The 23,074-nt window shown below is 34.2% G+C and overlaps 1 pseudogene; it reads left to right on the forward strand.

Moving 5' to 3' along the window:
* Nucleotides 1-14,527: 14,527 nt before the first annotated feature.
* The window catches only part of LOC149165079 (24-methylenesterol C-methyltransferase 2-like), a 42,755-nt pseudogene continuing 34,208 nt past the window's right edge, over nucleotides 14,528-23,074 (forward strand).

Consider the following 23,074-nt stretch of genomic DNA (forward strand, 5'->3'; position numbering starts at 1 on the left):
GCATGGTACACTCTGATTAACACATATCTCAGTGGATTGGGATTCACCAAAAGTGAAGCAGATGCCAATCTCTATCACATTGTGGTAGATGGCAAGTTGCTTATCTTGGTATTGTATGTTGATGACTTGATACTTATAGGGGATGGGAAGTTGATCCACTCTTTCAAGGAGGACCTTGCAAGATAATTCAAGATGAAGGACATGGGATTGATGCATTACTTCCTTAGGTTGGAGGTATGGAAGGGAGATGGATAGCCTTTTGTGAGTCAAGGGAAGTATTCCTTTGAAATACTTCAGAGATTTCATATGAAAAACTGCAAGCCTATGAACACTCCTCTAGCTACAAACTGGAGGAAAGAGCATGGTTCTTCAAGAGAGGCAGTATATCCTATAATCTACAGTTAGCTTGTGCGACCCTTGATGTATTTGGTGAACACAAGGCCCAACATATTCTTTGCAGTTAACCAACCGAGTCAATTTATGGTGAAGCCTACCAAGCTTCACTGGAAGGCAGTAAAGCATGTGTTCTCATACCTCAGAGGCACTACATATTATGGGTTATGGTAAAGAAGGATAGATGGTATGAAGCTCCAAGGCTTCACTGATTCAGATTGGGCAGGGAGTTCATCAGAGAAGAAGAGTACTTCAGGATCTATCTTCATTGTTGGGTCTGCAACTATTTCCTGTTATAGCAGGAAACAATGGTATGTAGCACTAAGCTCAGCAGAGGCCAAGTACATAGTTGCAAGTCAAGCAACATGCGAGGCTATATGGATGAGGAAAATTCTTGTGTCTTTTTAGTCAAGAGATGGATTTGATAATGATTTATTGTGATAATTAGAGTTGTATCAAACTCTCTGAGAATCCAGTGTTTCATGACAGCTCTAAGCACATTGATATTAGTTATCATCACTTGAGAGATTGTGTGTATAGGAGAATCATGATGTTGCAGTACATTCCCACTGAGGAGTAGGATGCAGATATTTTGACAAAGGCATTTTCAAGAGGCAAATTCAAGTTCCACATATGCAGGATAGGGGTGATGCAAAATCCCTTTCTTGCTAAGAGGGAGTGTTAGAAATTGTAGCAAGAAAGGCTCAATTTTACTTGTGCCTTAGTCAAATTGAGTAATTCGATTTTCCACATCAGCAGGATGACTTGGATTGTAGTTACCTTGAGTGACATGGCATTGTCACCTAGTTAGATCAGCAAATTCGAGTTTGTGGGCTTGGTGTAGTGTTGTGCATGTAGTGATTACTAAAATTTAGTAATCTAGTTCAGTTATTTTCAGTTGAACACAATTAACTGAGCTCTAGTCCTTAGTTGAGTCAGTTGAGTAGTTATGACTGTTGTCAACTCACTCATCTCTCAGTTAACTAGTAAATTAACCAAAAATAGGCTAGACATGCATAGAATTTGAATTGCCTAGTTGGAGTGGAGGAAAAGGCACAATGTAATCATCAATTGTATACTAGTTGAGTGTACAAGCTTAGCAATTAAGAAGGTGATCAATTCCTTTGGATTTGTGCAAGGAAATAGGGAATTCCCCTATTCTTTAGGAGCTCAATTTCTCCAGGATTGTGCAAGGAAATAGGAGGAAGCTGGAGGGTTTGAATAGGCCAACAAGAGAATTGTTTTATAGTGCAAGGTGTGCTTCAACATTGAAGCAAGACATTGTAATAGTTTCTCATTCTCATCTAATTAATGAAAAGAAATGGAGGGGTTTTTCTCGGTTGGATTCCCCTGCAAAATTTTTGTGTTCCTTGTGTTTTGGTGTTTGCATGTCATTGCATGTGTTTCTATCTTGTGATTTTCTATTCCATAGATTGTAGAAGAAATTTGTATCTCTTGATTTCAGTTCGAATTCATTAGTAGTAACAAATTTCTTTCCATTTCTACAGAGACTAGAACACCTATCCAGGCTACAAAAAAACTAACAATCCCTCTTAGTGAGGAAGGTGTTCTCCACTACTCCCAACTTAGGCCTTTGTCAGAATATCTGCAATTTGTTAATATGTGGAAACATATTGTAGCCGAACCGATCCACGTTGTACAAAATCTCTGTAATGTGGTATTTGATGTCAATGTGTTTCAACCTATCATGGAACACTGGATTCTCAAAGAGCTTGATGCAACTCTGATTATCAGAGTAGATACTAGTTGAATCCATCCTCTAACCAAATAGTGCCACTAGCAGCATTCAAAGCCAAATAGCTTCACATGTGGCCATGCTTGCTGCCATGTATTTTGTCTTTACAAAACTCAGTGCCACGAACTTCTGGTTCATGCTACACCAAGAGACAACCCTTGATCCAATATTGTAGCAACACCTTGAGCTTCTTTCCTGATCTACTACACTACCTGCCTAGTCTGCATTTGTATATCCCATCAATTTGACACCATCACCTTGAGTGTATCTCAAATCATACTCAATTGTACCTTGTAAATATTTTAGTACATGTCTCATTATTGTCCATTGTACTCTCTTTGGCTCCACCACGAACTGACTAAGAGTGTTGATCACTAAACGAATGTCTAGTCTTGTTTTGACAAGATACATAAGAGATCCAATGTGCTTCCTATACAAGGTTGGTTCCACTGTTATGTCCTTTGATGCATCTATCTTCCTCTAGTTGGTAATCATAGGCATAGACATGGGTCTACAATCCTATATCCTGAATCTCTTCAAGGTCTCCATAGTGTATCTCCCTTTCCCAAGGAAGATCTCCCCATCCGTCTACCATACCTCCAGTCTTAGGAAATAATGCATCAGTCCCAAATCCTTCATCTTGAACTCAGTTGCCAAGTCCCTCTTGTAGTCCTCTATGAGCCGTGATGACCCTATAAGAAATAGATTATCCACATATAATATGAGAATGAGCGGCTTGCCTCCTATAATTAAATAGTAGAGGTTAAAATCTACCTCGCTCTTCACAAAACCCAAATGCTGCAAGTAATTGTCGATCCAACCATACTATGCTCTCGGAGCTTGCTTGAGTCTGTATAGTGCCCTCTTCAACCTGCAAACATGAGTATCTCTCCCATGCATCTCAAATCCTTTTGGCCATTTGATATACACCTCCTCTTCTATCACCCCGTTCAAGATAGCTATCTTGATGTCCATATAGTGAATCTTCCATCTCATCCTCATTGTTAGAGATATTAGAGCTCTGTTAGAAGTGTATTTGGCCAATGGAGTGAATGTCACCTCATAGTCTATGCCCTCTTTTTGAGCAAAACCCTTGGCCACGAACCTAGCTTTATATTTGTCCACACTTCCATATGCAACATATTTGATCTTGTAGATCCATTGAGAGCCAACTACTACACTGTCCACTAGTCTAGGCACAACCTCCCAAACATCATTTAGCATGATGGAGTTATACTCCACCATTGCATCCCACTACACCTGGTGTTGTGCAACCTCCTGATAGCTAGAAGGCTTTCTTATAATGACCTTTGTCATTAACGCCTTATACTTGTCTAATTGTCTATGCTCTCTTGTGCTCACTCTAAGAAGACAACATTAAGGAGCTAGGTCACAATGTGTGGAAGAACGTAATGGAGTTTTATTGCGACATTCATAAAGCTGTGTGATTGAGGCTGGAATATGGTTTTTGAGGAAATGGCTCCACTCTTGCAGAGAAGAGGGAGATCCAATTTTTTGCCAATAGAAATAATATATTTTAGCCCATAGAAAAGCATATTATTCTTGGTTTTAGAAAAGGGAGTGATTTCCCCCAATACCATAGTTTAGAAATATTTTCTAGGAGAGGCATATAGGTGAGGCATCATGGTATGCATGTGATTCATTGTATTCCGTCCCAAACAAAAACTCAAGAACATAAAATAGAGATTACACATTTGTACAAAATCCTTTGAAAAGAGGAATCGAGTCACGGTGCTTGTTAGTGTTACTGAGGAAAGAGAATGTGTATCAATGATAAAATCAGTATTGGTGTGGATGCTATTAGAGTTATTGAAAACAAGAAATATGTTTGAAGGAAGACAAAGTTTGATGTTTCATAAGTGCCTAGCAATGAGTGAGCAATGTAGGAATTAATAACATGTTTCTTTTTTCCAATGTGATTAGGGAATACCATGGCCTCTAGTCAAATTCCACCATGCTATACTTATTTCCATGGAAAAGTATGTGGAAGATGGAAGAAGTGAGAGGAATAGTATTGTAGTGGGATTGGTGGATGATTGGAAAGAAAAGAAAGGCATTTATAGCTAGAGAGAGTTGTAGGTATTGGATGTATGCCTTTTCTAATATCTTGTCTTCTAGGTTTGTACAAAAATAATCTAGATGTTGTAAATGCAAGGAGATGGCTATATGTGCTATTGCATTTGCATGTGAGATAAATGAGGTGGTGTCTTCAAAGATAAGGTGATGAAAGAGAGGGGAAAGCCACAAGTTTATGTACTAAAGGTGCCTCCTAAAACATGGTTAAATTATTGGATCAATTGCAACTTGTTAGCATTTTCAGTGATATTGATAGAGAACAAGTTAGTTTGATTTTAATATTTTTTGGCATTTGTAAAAGAAACATATTGACTAGTTGGAATTGACTAATGAGAGATAAAATTGATATGCAAACAAATATTCCTAGTATACTCGAGTGTGTAGAAAATGAAGCACACCCATGTAATATTAAGTTATTCTATTAAACCAACCATTCTATATAATACATTATATTTTTTAACTTGTTAATATCTTTAAAAATGAATAAACCAACATTTTTTAACTTTATCATATTCATATAATAATAATAATAATAATAATAATAATAATAATAATAATAATAATAATAATAATAATAATAACAATAATAATAATAATAGAAATTAGAATATTAATGTCAAAACATGATTTTTGAGGGAAAGTGATAGAATTAATTAATTATTATATATGGAAGTGAATTTCGATTTCAGCCTCAACTACCACATTACAAATTTCATACGAGTGATTAACGGCCTCACGCTAGCTTGTGGGATTCCAAAATCTTTAAGCATATGAAAATAAATATCTAAAACATAAATATCCCATCCCATCTGATATCGATATAATTAGTATAAGCGGGTGGCATTTGGGAGGTTGTACAGGTGAAGCAGGCGAGGTTGGGCATCCTATCTTTAAGACAGGAAATGCATAAGGAAATAAATGCATAGAGGAACACGGGATTTGAGAGGAGCTAAGCATTTGAGAGTGGGAGTCTCACAATCTGCCGACCCATAATTTGTGAGTTGGTTGAGCAGGAGATTGGACATGGTTGGGCTTTTTAGGTTGGTTGAAGAAATCAGAGCAAAATTTGTGAGATGTTTTCAATTTTTTTCTAGGTTTTCTAGTTGTTGTTTTCAAGCATGGCCATGCTTAATTGGATATTTGTTTTTGGATAATTGTTTCTGTGTGTGTCTTTTTCTTGGGTTTTTGTTTTTTCTTTTATTTTTGAATTTTCTTTTTGGCTTGGTTCTTCTTTTTTTTTTTTTTTTTTTTTAGTGTGGGTGGAGAGAGACAGACGATTTGCTCTAGTTGGTTGGGTTTAGGATGGAGAGTAGGTTGGATCTAGTTGGTATGGGTTAGGAGGGAGGATGATGCGAAAGAGAAGAGAAGAGAACATGAGACCCTACTGTGGCAAGGTATGCACCTTTTTATTTTTTATTTGTATGTGGCAAGGTATGCACCTTTCCTAATTAACAATTTAGGGTTTAAATACATTATTGTTTTCCGCTGTATTCCAACTCCATGTAAAGATAGACCCCATTTAAAGAATTCATGATCTCTCATGCTTTGGATTTCTAAGAGTGTGATGCCTGGGATTTCTGAGATTATATTTAAGAGCTGGGGATAATATTCAAAGCTTTTTTAGTTCAATGTTCTTGCATAGGATTTCTAAGACTGTATTTAAGAGTTGGGGATAATTTTAAAAGCTTCTTTTCATTCAATGTTCTTGGATAATTGCTTTTAAAAATTTTGTCCCTTTGTTTGTTATTTAATTTTCAGTTTCACATTTTAAAATTTGATACTTGTAGACACATATTTATATAGACCAATAGCATTTAAAATTATTTACATTTAAAAATTACAAAACTCTTAAAAAATAATTATAGTTAACAAACTTAAAAAAATGTTAATTTCAAATCCTAAAATTTATATAAAACAAAACTTTTAATTTATACGTTTTGTTATATTTAGTGTCCTATGTTGTACCATATTAATGTTTTAAGTAAATGTTTTGTTGTTTGTATTTGGTTATGGCTGTAACACTGTGTTTTTACAACCATTTAAAATAATGTAAGTATTTGGAAATTTGAGGTTTTAGGGACATGACCATTTAAAAAAAATTGTATTTTGTTTGTCTGGTGTTATAATTTTATATTGTATATTAAAACTATGTTTATAAAAAAAAGTGTGTTGAAATCTTTAAATTTTTAATTAATTGTTGTGATTTTTGTATGGGATATTTCTGTGTATTTTTAATTAATTTGAATAAGTGTGTAAAGTTTGTGTATTTTAAAATGATTTAAATACATTGAAATTTGAGGCTTGGGGGAGTGACTTGTAAAAAAAATAAAAAATAAATGTATTTGATTGTATGACATCCACTTCTATATTTTTCAATTGTTTAGATTTTTCATGAGATGTTTAGATATAATAAATCAAAAGTGTATGAATAGTTTAAGACAATGCAAGTACTTGGAAATTTGATGGTTGAGAGAGATGGACATTAAAAAAAATGTGTACTATGTTTGTATGATATTATAATTTTATATTGTATATTAAACCATATTTGTTTATAAAAAAAATGTGTTATTTTTCTTCAAATGTTTAAATTTTTAATTAATTATGTTGTGATTTTTGTATGGTATATAAAATATATTTTGAATTAATTTGAATACATGTGTGAAATTTGTGTATTTTATAATAATTAAAATACATTGAAATTTGATGTTTGGGGGAGTAACTTGTTAAAACATTAAATTTATAGTTTAAATTGCATATCCACCTATCCTTTCCCTAGTATTTTTCATGAAATGTTTAGATATAATAACTTAAGAGTGTGTGTTTTACAATAGTTTAACATAATGTAAGTACTTGCAAATTTGATGTTTGAGAGATATGGACATTTAAAAAGAAAATGTGTATTTGTGTTTGTATGGTATTATAATTTTATATTGTATATTAAACTATATTTGTTTATAAAAAAATGTGATATTTTTTTGAAATGTTTAAATTTTTAATTAATTGTGTTGTTATTTCTTTATGGGATATTATATGTATTTTGAATTAATTTGAATGGATGTGTAAAATTTGTGTATTTTAAAATAATTTAAATACATTGAAATTTGATGTTTTGGGGGAGTGAATTGTAAAAAATAAATAAAAAATTGTATTTGATTGTATGACATTTAATTCTATAATTTTAAATTGCATTTCATGAAATTTTTAGATATAATAAATTACCACTGTTTGTTTTGCAATAATTTAAAATAATGTAAGTATTTGGAAATTTAATATTTTAGATACATAACATTTAAAAAATGCTTATTATGTTTGTATGATATTATAGTTTTATATTGTATATTATATGTTTTATAATAAAAAAAGATGTTTGATTTTTTCTTGAAATGTTTAATTTTTTAATTAATTTTCTCCCATTTTTGTATGACATCTTATATGTATTTTGAATTAATTTCAATTTAAAATTTGAGTATTTTAAAATAATTTAAATATATTGAAATTTGATGTTTTGGGGGAGTGGCCTGCAAAGAAAAAGTTTAGATATAATAAATTAGCACTGTGTGTTTTACAATATTTTAAAATAATGTAAGTACTTGGAAATTTGATGTTTGAGAGACATGAACATTTAAAAAAATTGTATTGTATTTGTATGATATTATATTGTATATTAAACTATATTTGTTTATAAAAAAATGTTTAAATTTTTAATTTATTGTAATGTGATTTTTGTATGCTATATTATATGTATTTTGAATTAATTTGAATACAATGTGTAGGATTTGTGTATTTTAAAATAATACACATACACTGAAACATGATGCTATGGGGAGTGACTTGTAAGAAAATAAATGCATTTGATTGTATGACACTTAATTCTATAATTTTAAATTGCATATTGAGTTATGCTTACCCCAATAGTTTCCTATTTTTTCATGAATTGTTTAGATATAATAATTTAACACTTTATATTTTACAATAGTTTATATTAATGTAAGTACTTGGAAATTTGATGTTTGAGAGACATGAACATTTAAAAAATTTGTATTTTGTTTGTATGATATTATATGTTTATATTGTATATTTAACTGTATTTTTTTATAATAAGAAAATGTGTGAATTTTTATTGAAATGTTTAAATTTTTAATTAATTATGTTGTGAGTTTTGTATGCCATATTATATGTGTTTTGAATTAAGTTGAATAAATGTGTGTACAATTTGTGTATTTTAAAATAATTTAAATACATTGAAATTTGATGTGTTTTGAATGAAGTTGAATAAATGTGTGTACAATTTGTGTATTTTAAAATAATTTAAATACATTGAAATTTGATGTGTAGGGGAGTGACTTGTAAAAAAAAATAAAATGTATTTGATTGTGAAACATTTAATTCTATAATTTTAAATTGCATATCGAGTGATGCTTTCCCCAATACTTTCCCATTTTTCATGATTATTTTAATTAAAATTATTTGTTTCTACATATTAATGACCATTGCTTCATCCCCTCATGGAGGTGGATACCCGGAGTACCCATAAGGTACCCATAAGGTTGGGAGGCTAGCTCACCACCCCATTGCTTCATATTTCAATTCAAGAGGGTTGGTGGGGTGGCCAACCCACCATGTTCACCAAACATGTGCACATTTCTTATTAATTTGAAGAATATGGCAAGTCTTCACTCTTGTTTTTGTCAATGGATTTTATGATGTGTTACATACTTCCCTCCTAGTAGGTGGCATTATTTCTGGGGTCTTTCAACATCTAGGGGTTTGTGCACAACAAATTGCATGTAGCCACTAGGAATTTCTTTTTGCCTTTTTGAGCTTGTGCCAATGGTTTGGTTTTGTTTATGCTTTGGACTAGTGTATGGATTAGTAGTTTGGGGCTAGAGATGGCCGATTAATGGGTAACTTTGAGTGTGTCAATGAGACTTGTCATTTGACATTGTGGCTTCTTCTAGAGTTGGTGTTTGGTGTTGTAGTTTTCCCCTCTAGCTCTTCAAGTTTGGAGTTAGTGCATTTAACGATCCTTTTTGTGCTCACATTTCTATTTGTCTTGGTTTTATTGGATTTAGTTTACTGTGTAGCAGAATGTTTAGGAGTAGTTGGGGTTATACACTAGTGCTTGTTGGCAATTGTTTGAAGCCCTATCCTACCCAAGGTTTTCCATCTAATCCTTTGTTACTATGTTCTAATGTGTTGTGGTACATTAATTTATCCTTTTGGCCTCCTCAAGAGTCTTAATTTGTGTTCACCTTACAAGGCATGTGATGTTGAGAAAGTGGTCACGCTTAGTAGGGTGCCTCTATTTAGATAACCCCCCCCTTTTTTTTTTTTTTAATTTGTAGTTTATAATTGAATTTATTTATTTTTTTAAACAGAACACGGATAGACATTTGTATTAAAAAAATCCATATTGAAAGGCCAAAACCTTTACATATTCCACTCTTCCTTATTCTTTTGAAATTGACCATGGCCCAAACCCTCAAACTAGGTCCCCATCAAACAAATACTTCAATCCCTTTCCAAGTAAATATTTTCCAAAAAACCTCCAAAATACCAACATATTTACATTCCATTTTCCCTTGTATTTCTAGTTTGGCATAGAATGAATTCTTGTATTTCTTGGAGAATTTTTTTTTCCTTTCTTCCCAACTCAAATCCAACCCACATTTTCTCCAAATTCCAGTCAGTCATTCTTCATTAAATGCACTATATTTTTCTTCAAATCTTTCTCATCCACCTTATTTGCCCCATAATTTTCATTTTCAACACGACTCTTTGTGGTTTCGAGAGGTAATCCATTTTCCATGAGGGTTTGTTGTTTCTCTACTAATGCACTTTGCATTCAGGGAATCCTCATTAGCAATTGGAGGATCCACATTGGCAAGTGAATTTCCGTTCTTAAATTATTTTTCCACGACTCCTGTTTCTTGCACTCAATCTGCTTCTTTCATGTCTTCTTGTTCTTTCTTTATCTCAAGCTCCTCTTCTTTAAATATCATATAGTGGTCACCTTGTGAACCTTCCCACCATTTGGGCCTTTGGGGTTTTGTTCGGTCTTATTTATTCTGAGGAGGCTTGGGGAAGTTTTTAATTACATGTCATGTTTCATAACATTCTTTACATCAAAATGAGATGTTCCCATAATAGAGATTTTGGACCCAAGCATAGTTTGTAGCGATCACATAAATCTCTCGAGGAAAACCCTTGTTGAATTCCATCCCCACACAAATGTGAGCATAGGATTTATTTCTTTTGTTATTAATAAGACAACTATGATAGAATTTTCCCACCACGTTCACAAAACAGGAAAGCTATGTGTGACTCAAAAAATCAAAGGGAAGGTTTGATAGTCTTATCCAAACCCGGGTGGCAGAGATTTATTTCACAACTGGATTGAAAGTGGAACACCAGTGCTGCATGGAGAGGCTAGTGCTCCCCCAAAACCATCATCGAGATTCACATGTAGCCTTATTGTCTCCAATCGTTTCGAAAACCACAGTGAAGAAGCCTCATGCCATAGGGTAAATATTCAACACGTGAGTCAAAAGGGGTTTCCATGTCTTAGAGATCCATTTAAGCAGATTGACAAGGTGCAACCATAACCCATAAAACCTGCAAACAAAATCATCCTTAAAAAATAATTTTCAGAGTCTAAAGCTTCCTCATTCACAAGAATGTAAAGGGAAGAATTATCTTGCACCACTCGAGGACCACAACCAAACTTCAGCATAGAATTGTACTAAAATGAAGAAGAGATAGCTTGATTGCAAGCCATACCTGTAAAAGAAAAAAATGTCTTTTCCAAATCATGAGGATTCATCATTGAACTATTTGCAGAAAATCCATGCAACTAGAGCAAAGATTGGGTGGCTAGGGTTTTGGGTCGAACCCTACATGCCCCAAGGGATTCGAGAGCTCTTTCCATTTCGAAATATATATGAATATTATTATAGCCAATATGTTCCCTTCCCTAATTAAATTAATTTATTTAATATATGATAATGATGATTATAAATTCATGTAAATAATGAGATTAAAATGACCATACTAATTCAATTTTACATGACTTTGTTATCGAAATTCTCATTCAATTGTACAATGACTAAGAAAACTTCATTGAGTTAGAAATTATATGCTATAAACCTCCTTAAATATATGTGTTGATATTTTTTGCTAGAAGAGTTGAACTTCAACTCCTCTTACCATATAAGCAAGTATGCAACCATTAGCCCTAATAACTCCAAAGGCCCATAATGCCGTGATTTTTATAATACCTATAGATCCTAAGACCATTAACTAATGATCTTATTAAACACAATGTTGGTAAAGTAATGGTTGTTGATGGTGGACTTCATGGTTAATGGTTGCATACTTGTATATAAGGTGGCATATTTTAGTCTAAAATGAGCCACTATCATTCTTTACCTAAGCCAACCCACAACAAATCACTTTAGGTTGTATAGTTTCTTTACTTCTCCTCTACTCTATGTCAAAATGGTCTTTAATTTAAAATCAATTAGTCATTCTTATGATTTGTTTTAATTTTAAAACGATAACAAGATTGACAAAGTAGGGCCCATTGCATGGTCTTTGTTATGAGAGAGTCCCTATAATGTTTTTGAACAAGACTTATAATCAAGTACTTTTAATCTTTACAATTAATTTTAATTTGATTATTAACTTCGTTACTAGAAAAAATGATATAAAAATAGATTTTAAAATAGAAAATATGTTATAATTATTAATTATAATGAAACAATAAGATTTAATAACTAATTTCTCTGTTATGTTCATTTTGTTTTTTTCTTCGAAATTTTTAATATAAGGAAAATATTTAAAGCAAAAAATTATTGGTGAAGGGTTAATTTGTTATCAAAGTACCACTCTTGGAGTGAAAAATTTTAAACATAGTGTTGTTTGTCATTTAAAAAACTAAATTAAATTCAAACCCTCCCTTCCACTACTCGTCAAGTTACCGATCCCAAATATTTACCATGAAACAAACCATAAATTTTGACTTGTAAAGAGGAATCCAAATTCAAATCCTCCATTCCACTACTATTCAAGGAGCCCAACCCAAATATTTACCATGAAACAAACCAGAACTCTCCCAAAAACCAATGTGTAACACCCCTCCCTTGTGTACTACATTATTGTAAATATAAGCTAAGTTAAAGCTAGGTGTGATATCCTCCCTTATGTATTAAATGTTGTAAACCTAAGCTCAGGAAAGCTAGGTTATACGTAATATGAAAAGCAAATGCATTATTAAATAAATTAGTAAAATAAATCACTTGGAGGGTGGAGCACCAAGAGGGAGGAGATGCTTGCCAAATCCCATGAGGAATGGGATAGAGATGAATCTTTCATGATAAGCTTCTAGATGTGATTTTAGATAAGCTTGGATGGATTGGATATCCATTGGATGGATGGGAGATAAAGATCCATCGGACATAAAAGCTTTGCGGGAGATAAAGGCAAGCTTTTATGTGGAAAAGTGTCGTGGGAGATAAAGACGAGCTTTTCCGGATAAGACCTAGGAAAATGGAAAAATCCATAAAGCGAGATGGCACTAATGGTAACTAAATCATGAAAGAGGGTATTAAATACCGAGTGCATCGATCAATTGAGGATAGCTGATCCTTGGCAAGATCTTCAACTCAGGGGGAATCAAAGGTGATTCATGGCTGGGTTGTGGTGCTCCTCCCTCTAAGTGAGATTTAGTTGGTTTCATTTACATGGAATGGTTGTATGTTGACTCTTACTCTCTCTCTCTGTGTTATTGTTCCAATTTCCTTACGAGTAGTTTTTATTAGTTCTGAGAATATTTGAAGGAATCACCTCTTCTTGGATATTAATACATTTAATGATGTTCCCTCTATTCAAATGAGATTTACTTGCATGGTATGTGATCATGTTCAAATCCTTACTTGATAGGATGTTAAATCATTATGGCTTCCTTAATTTCCTCCCTTATGGAAATGATGGTTAGAGTAATGCATGTGATGCACATGTGAATGCATATATGCATGTCAAGGATATTATCATCATATTTATATTTGATAAGGAGGGATAGTATGCTCAATAATATGCAAAGGTTTATGCATATGGAACAGTTATGTAGAAATGCCTCCCATAGAATTGTTGATGATTCTTGCATGTTGCTGAAAGAACTGACGATGTCATGTCTCATATTGTTATTGGGATTTTTATTCATTGTTCCTAGCCTATTTAGCTACAGCAAAACTAAAAACATTTATTCCAAATATGATGACATACGTATATCAGAGAGTTCTAATTTTTGTATGCTATAAATTAATCCTTATCCTAGTTGCGTTTTAATGACTAAGGGCTTATATAAAGAGTACTGTAATCATTGTATCTGTAATACACTTGTTATGACTACCAAAAACACCATTGTAATGGAGAAATCTTTAATTGAATGGTGCCTAAGGGCGAAATTCCTAGGTAGGCTAAGGAGGTTCGTTACAAATGGTATCAGAGCATCGAGTTCAAACCGTGCAGCCGATGGACTCATCTATCTCCGTAAAGCTTATTGACAGGTTTGATTAAAAAAAGAAAAAAAATTCTATAAGCACAATGACCCCAAAATTTATCTATCTGAGAAATTTAAGCATATGGAATTTATCACCACCAAGGGAAATTAAGGTTCTTCAAAGAAGTGTCCAAACATTAACAAGGTTATTGAAGGATTAATAACATATAGCTATTAAATTCACTATATATATATATAACTTAGAAATTATTTGAGGATGAATCCAATTATTAATACCGTTATAAATAACAGTCCACCATACATAACATGATATTACTTTAAGGCCTTTCGAATTAATGGGTTGAGGTTTTATGTCATAGGGAAGTGGATTTTCAAGAACACCTTAAAAATTATTGCAGCAAGGTCAAATAAGAGAGTATGGGGTCAAAAATTAAGAATTGGTAAATTTTCAAGAAGTGTCGAAGAACTTCAACAAACCCTACCACAGTTGCTATCAATTAAAGGGTGCCCAGGTTGATATTTTTTATATATATATATATATATATATATATTGGTTAAAGTTTTCTCATCCCTAATATCCAAATGCTAAAATAAAATCCGATATATACTTAGTACGGGGTTATATGAAATCTATGGACTTTGGTTAACCCACATTCCAAACGTATCGTGTTTTGAGGCTGGTGCTCAGTCAATGACCCAATTCAATTTCACTGACAACCACAATAGAGAAGTCAAGCCGCTTCACTTTTCCACGAACCAGGATGGGGTTGTGCTGGATCCTGTACGTAGTGGAAGAGGCGGAGAAGAGGGGAAAACATGCGATGGAGCTGGGTGGGGGTTCGCTCTCGCAAAACCAGGTGGTAGACAAGTACAAGCAGTACTTGACTTTCTTCGAGAAGTCGAAGGAGATCGAGAAGGCAGACAAGGATCCAAAGATGGTGGACACTTTCTACAACCTGGTGATGGATATCTATGAGTGGGATGGGGGCAGAGCTTCCATTTCTCGCTTGCGTTGCACGGGAAATCCCACAAGGAGGAGATGCACCTGCATGAGGAGCGCGTCGCAGATTTGCTGAGCATGAAGCCCAGGGACCGGGTTCTTGACACTGGGTGTGGCGTGGGAGGGCCAATGTAGGCCATTGTAGCGCACTCGGGTGCCAATATTGTGGGAATCACCATTAATGACTACTAGGTGGAGCGTGCCTGCAGCCACAACAAGAAGGTGGGGCTCGATCGCCTTTGTAAGGTCATCTACGGTAACTTTTTCAACAAGCCCTTTGTAGACAACAACGTTGACACTATCTATTCCATCAAGGCCACTTGCCATGCCCCTGAGCTCCAAGATGTGTATTCTGAGATCTACCTGGTTTTGAAACTGGGTCACATCTATGTTACCTATGAAGATTACTTAGGTAGAAGTTGGACTGTTGAATACTTTTCCTAATCTACTAGTGAAACCTTCAATTGGGCATGACACTTCACATCTGGGCCTAATACATGTTGACTTGTGTAAGCTCATAACTTGTCAACCCTTAAGTATTCAAATACGTTTTTTTTGCTTTTACAGGTCAAGGTGGGAAATGGGTTGCAAACTGCTGTCCTTATCTCACATAAATAGCAAGGATGGGGAATCAATTTCTACCCCAATTCGAGTTGGCTGTCGATATTCTATGCTTGTATGTTGTGTGTATTCGGTTTGGGTTCGTAGGTATATTGTCTTTTTTCAAAATGAAATATTTTGTACAGAGAATGGAATCTGAATCGGCTTACATCACGAGTTAATGGGAAAAATCATCAACGACACTAAACTGCAGATAGTTGCATGCAGATAGAATTACCCCTAAAACATGGAGAGTGTTACACGTGACGTGCAGGTAAGAGATTTTTAGTCATGCTGCTGATGATCAGGTTAAGGAAATGGGATTTAGAAACAATACAATTACTAAAAAAAAACTTACTCCAAAAGCTCGTCGAAGCAAATTAAACACATCTCCGCATTGGAAAAGCTAGAGTATTATTTCCTTGAAAGACTACCTTTTGGAGGCTTATCACAAGTTTGGAGGGATCGAGGAAAAAATCGGGGCTCCTGGTGCGTTGATCATGCTATTTTATTCATCCTGCATTGCTGGAGAAATAAGTTTTTTTCTCTTTTCAAATAAGATTAGAAGGTGTGCATATCGGGTTGAGTGGATAAAAGCAACAATGCTTGCCAAATTGAAGTATGCAGAAAATCACGAATTTTTGTTTCTTTTACTTTTAGAGGCCAATCGGGTGGCAGAACTGTCATAGCTCATTGTTCCATTGACAATTATCCACTGACATGGAAGGTGTCGGCTTGGGATAATGATTATCCTGAGTCAGATTAAGTAAAAATATCTTCATGATCAGATAGAAAAATTAGAATCTAGGATAATCATTATCCTCATTGCCATATCCTCCAATGCATAGAGGCTATGCATCGCTTAAAATACCAGCTAAATCCTTGAATGTATTATCTAGTTCTATACCAGTGAGTGCCTTCATTTCCCTTGACACAATTCGGCACTGCTCTATAGAGAGAAAAATGAGGGCAACTGTGTTAAAGGCTAAGTTTAGACATTTCCATCGTAGCCTTGCAGCAGTAGAGAAGATGCTCCCAATTTCATTTCGCCTCTCCAGAATAAAACGAAAGCAGAGGCAAGGACCACCACAACCTTCGATTACACCTCACGGGAATATTAAAAGGTTCTACTGAATTTTGGGGGTTTGGGTCTCGACATGATAAGAGGAATCTAAGAAAGAGCAATGAGGTTTTACAGGAGTAATTGTCTCATCACCATCTGCAGTACGATTGAATTGTTGTATTTTATTTATATATATGTAATTATGTCATAAGATCATCATGGGTTTTGTCTTACCTTGTATCCTAATTCATTGGTTTGTAAATGAATTTGGGAAGTCTTTGTTTTTATTTTGGTTATGTAATTAAACAACACAAATTGTACATAGGAAGACCATATCATAGCATGGCATGGATGTCAACCCCAAAATGTGCCACGATCTTCGTAAGGAGATGGGTATTGTTGAGCCTTCAAGCTAAATTTAAAAGAAACATTTCATTGTGGGACCTTTCGACATCGATTTGGTCATTCCTTGCTGCAACAATGATTTGGCTTCGATGGTGGCAGAAAACAGAAAGGAATTTAAATTATAGTGTTAACTATTTTTGGTTTTTGTTGGATCCCTGCATTCTCCAGGGTCACTTCATGGGTTAATCTATAAACGTATGAAAAACACGAGCGAACCACATGCAATTTGTTTTTACCCTTGAAGCATATTACCAAATGTGAAAAAAAAACCGTCAGTTTAATTATTAATACGAACACTGGAAAAGGGGATCAGTTGTTGCTACAAACACATGTGATGGATGGTCAGTAAGATGTAAGCTCCGAAGCCTTAGAAGAAGGCATCTCATAGTCACTAAGAAGACGATTCTCTTCTTCTTCAAACCATTTCACTCAAATGATATATCGTTAGGTAACAAGTTTGGTGTCTACTTTGGGAAAATAGTACAATGTTCTAGAGGGTGTTTTGTTATGGGTGTCATTCCTGAGAATACTATGCATCTAGTCAGCAAGAAAATGATAGTTAACCAGCCAAGCATAATGCTAAAGCTAAACGCAATTAACTTCTGCCAATGGCAATTAATACTCTTGAGGAAGTTATTACATTCTTTGTATTATTTTTAGAGGTAGTGCCTTGGCGATATGACTTTTTCATGCTCAAATGGGGTCTTTCCTCTTGGCTCAGCCAATATCATAGGAAAGATATGCAGGACAAGACTATGAACATCTCTCATGATTAAACCATAAATTCAAGAGAGATATAGTAGGACTTGATGAATAATCAAGTAGGTGTTAATTTCCATAGTTATATAAAGATTTTTATTATTGCATGCTTAAGAGCACATTAAAAAACAAGTGGCTTAAAATGATGATAATAGATTTTATTTAGATAGATATGGTCAGTAAGATGTTAGTGGAAGTGGCATAGTGGGTAATTGTTATCACACTCATTAGAGCTATCCTACTTATGATAGCATCTCCATGGACTATGATGTGTAAGCAGAAATACTTCTATTTTGAACGTATATGATGGTTGGGTGAACAGATTGGGACTTGTTTGCTTTGTTGACATTGACTTTCAATATGCATAGACAAAAGTGAAATATGAATATCTGCCCATATTCAACACCGATATGAAATAACTTCACCCATGCCAAATTTTTAGAAGTGACTTTTAATTAAAAGCTGCAATCAAGTGAAATGTTATGTGAAAAGTTAGGTGAGTATCCATATAGATATGAGCAAGGTAGAACTGATTGAGTTTTTGGATAATTAACTTGCAAGGGGAAAAGAGAATACACTTATGATGGAATGAAATAATTGATAGGTAAATTTTTAACATGATCATCATGTTATCTTAATTATAGTAAAATAAAATTATCAAAGATAAAATTAGATAGGGACTTGGCTAAATAAAATTGCACCTAATACCTGAAAGGAGGATTATATAATGGAGGAAGTCCATGTTCATAATTGGCTTAATTGTTGTATATATACACATGCTTTGTCATGAATAGTTTACATGTTGTTTCCATAGTTGGTTAAGTAGTCATTAAGATAAACTTGTTGGAGAGGAACATGCTTAATATCCATGCATGTTAATGAGTTATATGAATTTACCATGCAAGAACATGTGTGTGCAGTATTATAGACTTGAAAGGGTGTTGTATTTATCAAATGGTATAGTATAGTTGCATAGTAATGAGTCATACAAACCTTCCATGTAAGCACTTCCTCATGAATTATGGTATTGATAGCCTCTTACATGTTGAGTGAGTGCTCAACAATCATAAAGATATTGGTTTCCCCAATGCCTATTAAAGAGGAGTACGTTCTGTAGAAGGAAAGAGAATGATTGACCTGATGATAAACTACATGTTTTTTTACTTATACGTTGGGCATAGTTGTGATTTGCAAAATCAATGGTATGCTGCTATCAATGTTTACACGTATGCATAACATGTAGTAATTTGGGTTTTCCTACATGTAGGGGATTGGAATTGATTGAACTATATTGAAGTTATATATTCGGACTTATATATGCCAATAATACATAGGCAAGTATGCATGACTATGTTAGGCGTCATGCTGGACAAAGAAATTGAAGGTTATTGATCTTACTGACAAGAAATTTTTTATAACCAAAGATGTTATAGCATGCAATAAGGAGAAAATACCTTAAAAGTGAGGTTGTTATATTTTGTTAAAATTAATAACAAGTAATGAAAATGGTGGAAGATATCAATACTTGAGTGGCACACAAAACTAGACTATGATTCTGGTCAGAGATTAAACTAAGGTCATCATGCTATAAAACTAACTTATAAATGGTATAATTGCTATAAAAGTATTATACCAAAGTAAGGGATGGTGAGAGAATGTTATAGTATAAAGACTATATAATTGTACAAATTGTGGTCAAATAAATCCTTTGATTAATGCATCTGCTTACAATGTGACTCATTCTTTGGTTGTAAGGAAGTATGGTTAAAGGGGAAATTTAAGTTAGGAAAATTTTAAGGATGGAAATTTTTCTTGAAGTTTAAAAACATTGGCGAATCTCACTAATCCCCAATATGCAAACTATAAAATGTGTATTGATATATTTGTAAAATTATTCAAATCTATAATGATTTTATATATAGTCTCTATATAATGTTGGCGATTTTTGAGGTAAAATAATTTTATATTCTAAAATTTGGGCGAATCGTCTTTTATAAAAATTGGTAATTGGCGAATCTTGTTTTGGAAAAATCAAGGAAAATTAGCCCACTGGGCGAACATTAGCCCCTAAAATTTTCCATGAATTTAACTTAAACTGATTTCCAGGACATGTGAATGTTTTGAAGGATATGTATAATAGAACCTATAAGTATCCTTGAGTTCAAACCATAGTAATTGGTGAAGCAACACAAATGGTATGGACCCCTCGGTCAATGATATTTAACAATCTATCTAAAATAGATTCATATTTGTACCAAGAAATTTTGAGAGGATCTCTTATCATATTACATTGATAAGGTGTCTGGACAACATAAGGAAATGTTGTGTGATTCAAACAAGAATTCATAAACAGATAACTCAAATTTTGGTAAAGGGTGATTTAATGTTAAGAATGAGCTAACATGTAAATACCCTGAGATCATAAACACTTACAACTACAAGGAGTGTACGATTGTAAGTAGTAAAAACTTTCATGTATAACTACACAGAATTATGCATGGTCAATAGGTCGTTGAAGCATAAATAGGGCAACAATAAAACATATGAGGTGAATTAATGATCTCATGAATATTAAACTTCAACAACTATGAGTTAATAATTTTCTTTAGAACATTAAGCAGAAGATATGATTAATAGGAAAATGTGCATGAATCCAATAATATGCGATTGATATTGTAACCACATGAGATCTCGAATTATTTACATATGACTTAAAAACCTTCTTAATTACATAGATGAACCATGATCAATGAATGTGGGTATGATACTAACATGGTGGAAAAATATGTGGATAAAGCTTATGTCATGCAGGTGATACCGTGACGATGGTATTGCAGTACATATGGGATCATATGACTACATATGCTACAAGGTTGTAAACTAAAATTTGTATTGGTGTGTATAACATACCCTATGTGCAGGGTACGCTGTAGTCATTGGATGGATGTCTGGCCAAGTAAATAAACCTAGAGATTACACAGAAGAAGGAAAGTAAGTTGGTATAAGTAACTATGGTTAATCGTAGTTTGACATACATACAATTATGATGAGTATATGTATATGAATATATATATCAAGATGCGAAATAATCTGTTATGACTTTGCAGGCATATTAATGTGGCAAATATGCTAATTGATGTATTGTATGCAGAGAGACTGCAAGAAGCAGGTGTTTGACAAGAACACAAAGGCTTGAAAGAATGAAAGCAGAGGACATGCATTCTTCAAATAAAATAAATGATAAGCAATAGCTTCTTTAATAATAAAAGATTATGATATTTAAACTTTGCATCGATAAATTCTCACAAATGGTTTAAAAAATATGTGACAGGTAGCTGTTGAAGGAGAGATGCTTGGAGCACTCCTTTAGACCGATGTAGCTATGGAAGGAGAGATGCTAGGAGCACTCCTTGTGGTAGATGTACATTGGAAAAGTTGCATCAGATGGTAGAGCCATGAGAGGTGTTGATTAGAAATCAGCTACCTGTGAACAAGGACATGATGTAGAGATACACCGAGGATGGTGTAAAATTTAAGGGGTGGAGTATGTAACACCCCTCCCTTGTGTACTACATTATTGTAAACCTAAGCTAAGTTAAAGCTAGGTGTGATATCCTCCCTTGTGTATTAAATGTTGTAAAACTAAGCTCAAGAAAGCTAGGTTATATGTAATATGAAAAGCAAATGTATTATTAAATAAATTAATAAAATAAATCACTTGGAGGGTGAAGCACCAAGAGAGAGGAGATGCTTGCCAAATCCCATGAGGAATGGGATAGAGATGAATTTTTCATGATAAGCTTCCACATGTGATTCTAGATAAGCTTGGATGGATTCGATATCCATCACATGGATGGGAGATAAAGATCCATCGGACATAAAAGCTTTGCAGGAGATAAAGACAAGCTTTTCCGGATAAAACCTAGGCAAGTGGAAAAATCCATAAAGCGGGACGCCGCTAATGGCAACTAAATCATGAAAGAGGGTATTAAATACCGAGTGCATCGATCAATTGAGGATAGATGATCCGTGGCAAGATCTTTGGCTCGGAGGGAATCAGAGGTGATTCATGGCTGGGTGGTGGTGCTCCTCCCTCTAAGTTAGATTTAGTTGGTGTAATTTACATGGAATGGTTGTATGTTGACTCTTTCTCTCTCTCTGTTACTGTTCCAATTTCCTTATGTGTGGTTTTTCTTAGTTATAAGAATATTTGAAGGAATTACATGTGCTTGGATATTAATATACTTAAGGATGTTCCCTCTATTTAGATGAGATTTATTTGCATGGTATGTGATCATGTTTAAATCCTTACTTTTTTTTTCCCTTGGAAAAATTCATAATTTCATTAATATAAGAAATTATATTTTGTAGATGCTAATGCATATTCAAAAACTGTTCAGTGACATAGCTATCATCAACCAGAGTAGCAGAGTTCAAAATAAATTTGTTACCATTAATCCACGCAGGGAGGTAACAATCCAAAAAATACTAAGATAAACATGATATGATAGCGACATAACTCTCCAGAAGTGCAATAAATATACAAAAAAGAAAAAACCAGATGCCCTGCTATCTATGCATTAATTGCCATAAAAGGCTGATGATAGTATTGATAATGGACACCATCATTTTGTTCGCGGATCAACCAGATGCCCAGCTCCCAGAGCACAGCTTCTTCGGAAACGCAGTCCACAACTATGTTCTGCTCCCTGTAGATGTGTTTGCAAGAAAAAAAATCAAAATGAGTAATCAATCTTAGAGTCTCATCTAGAATATGTCTCAAAGAGAAAGACCAGCATCTAGTGGTTTATTCAACCAGTCACAAATAATTTTAGAATCCCCAAAAAATTGTAAGGCTCGACAATTCTTCTCCAAAGAAAAAAGTATAAGGTGTTTTGCTGCTGATAACTCCACGAAATTGTTGGTGCCTCTTCTAAAACCCAGGAGCATGATGAGTGGGTGTTTTGCAGAGATATGTGATATGGCTCCTCCACCGCAGCCATCATCCTGAGCGGTTCTGTCAAAATATGCCCTTGGTATATGGGGGTCAAAATCCTCTGGAGTAATGTTCCTTGGCCTCGAGGGAGGGGGGTCATCTGGGATGAGTGAAAAATCAGCCATGAGCTTAGTAGCAATGATAGGCCAGCAAGGAGGAGTGTTTTGAAAAATAAGGAAATTGCGAGCGATCCAAATGGCCTAGCAGTACAGCGAGGGGAGGTTGCGTAGCTTGTGGGGGGACACCAAGGAGTACCATAAATTCCATGCTGAGTTTATTGTATCTGCAAGCCAGTCACAAGGAGGAGAAATAGTAGATGATAATAGGGACCATAGCTTGCGGGCTTCCGAGCAAATAAGAAACAGGTGTTCTACAGATTGACTATCTCTTTTTCACAGGTAACACCAGTGAGGACCCTGTAAGGTGCGTTTCAGTAGGTTATCTCTAGTGGGGATTTTATTATTCAAGATGCACCAAATTAGTAG

This window comes from Pinus tabuliformis, chromosome 5_1 (assembly GCF_031772625.1).
Source record: "Pinus tabuliformis cultivar Carrire ecotype Pingquan chromosome 5_1, CPIR1, whole genome shotgun sequence".
NCBI classification, from domain to species: domain Eukaryota; kingdom Viridiplantae; phylum Streptophyta; class Pinopsida; order Pinales; family Pinaceae; genus Pinus; species Pinus tabuliformis.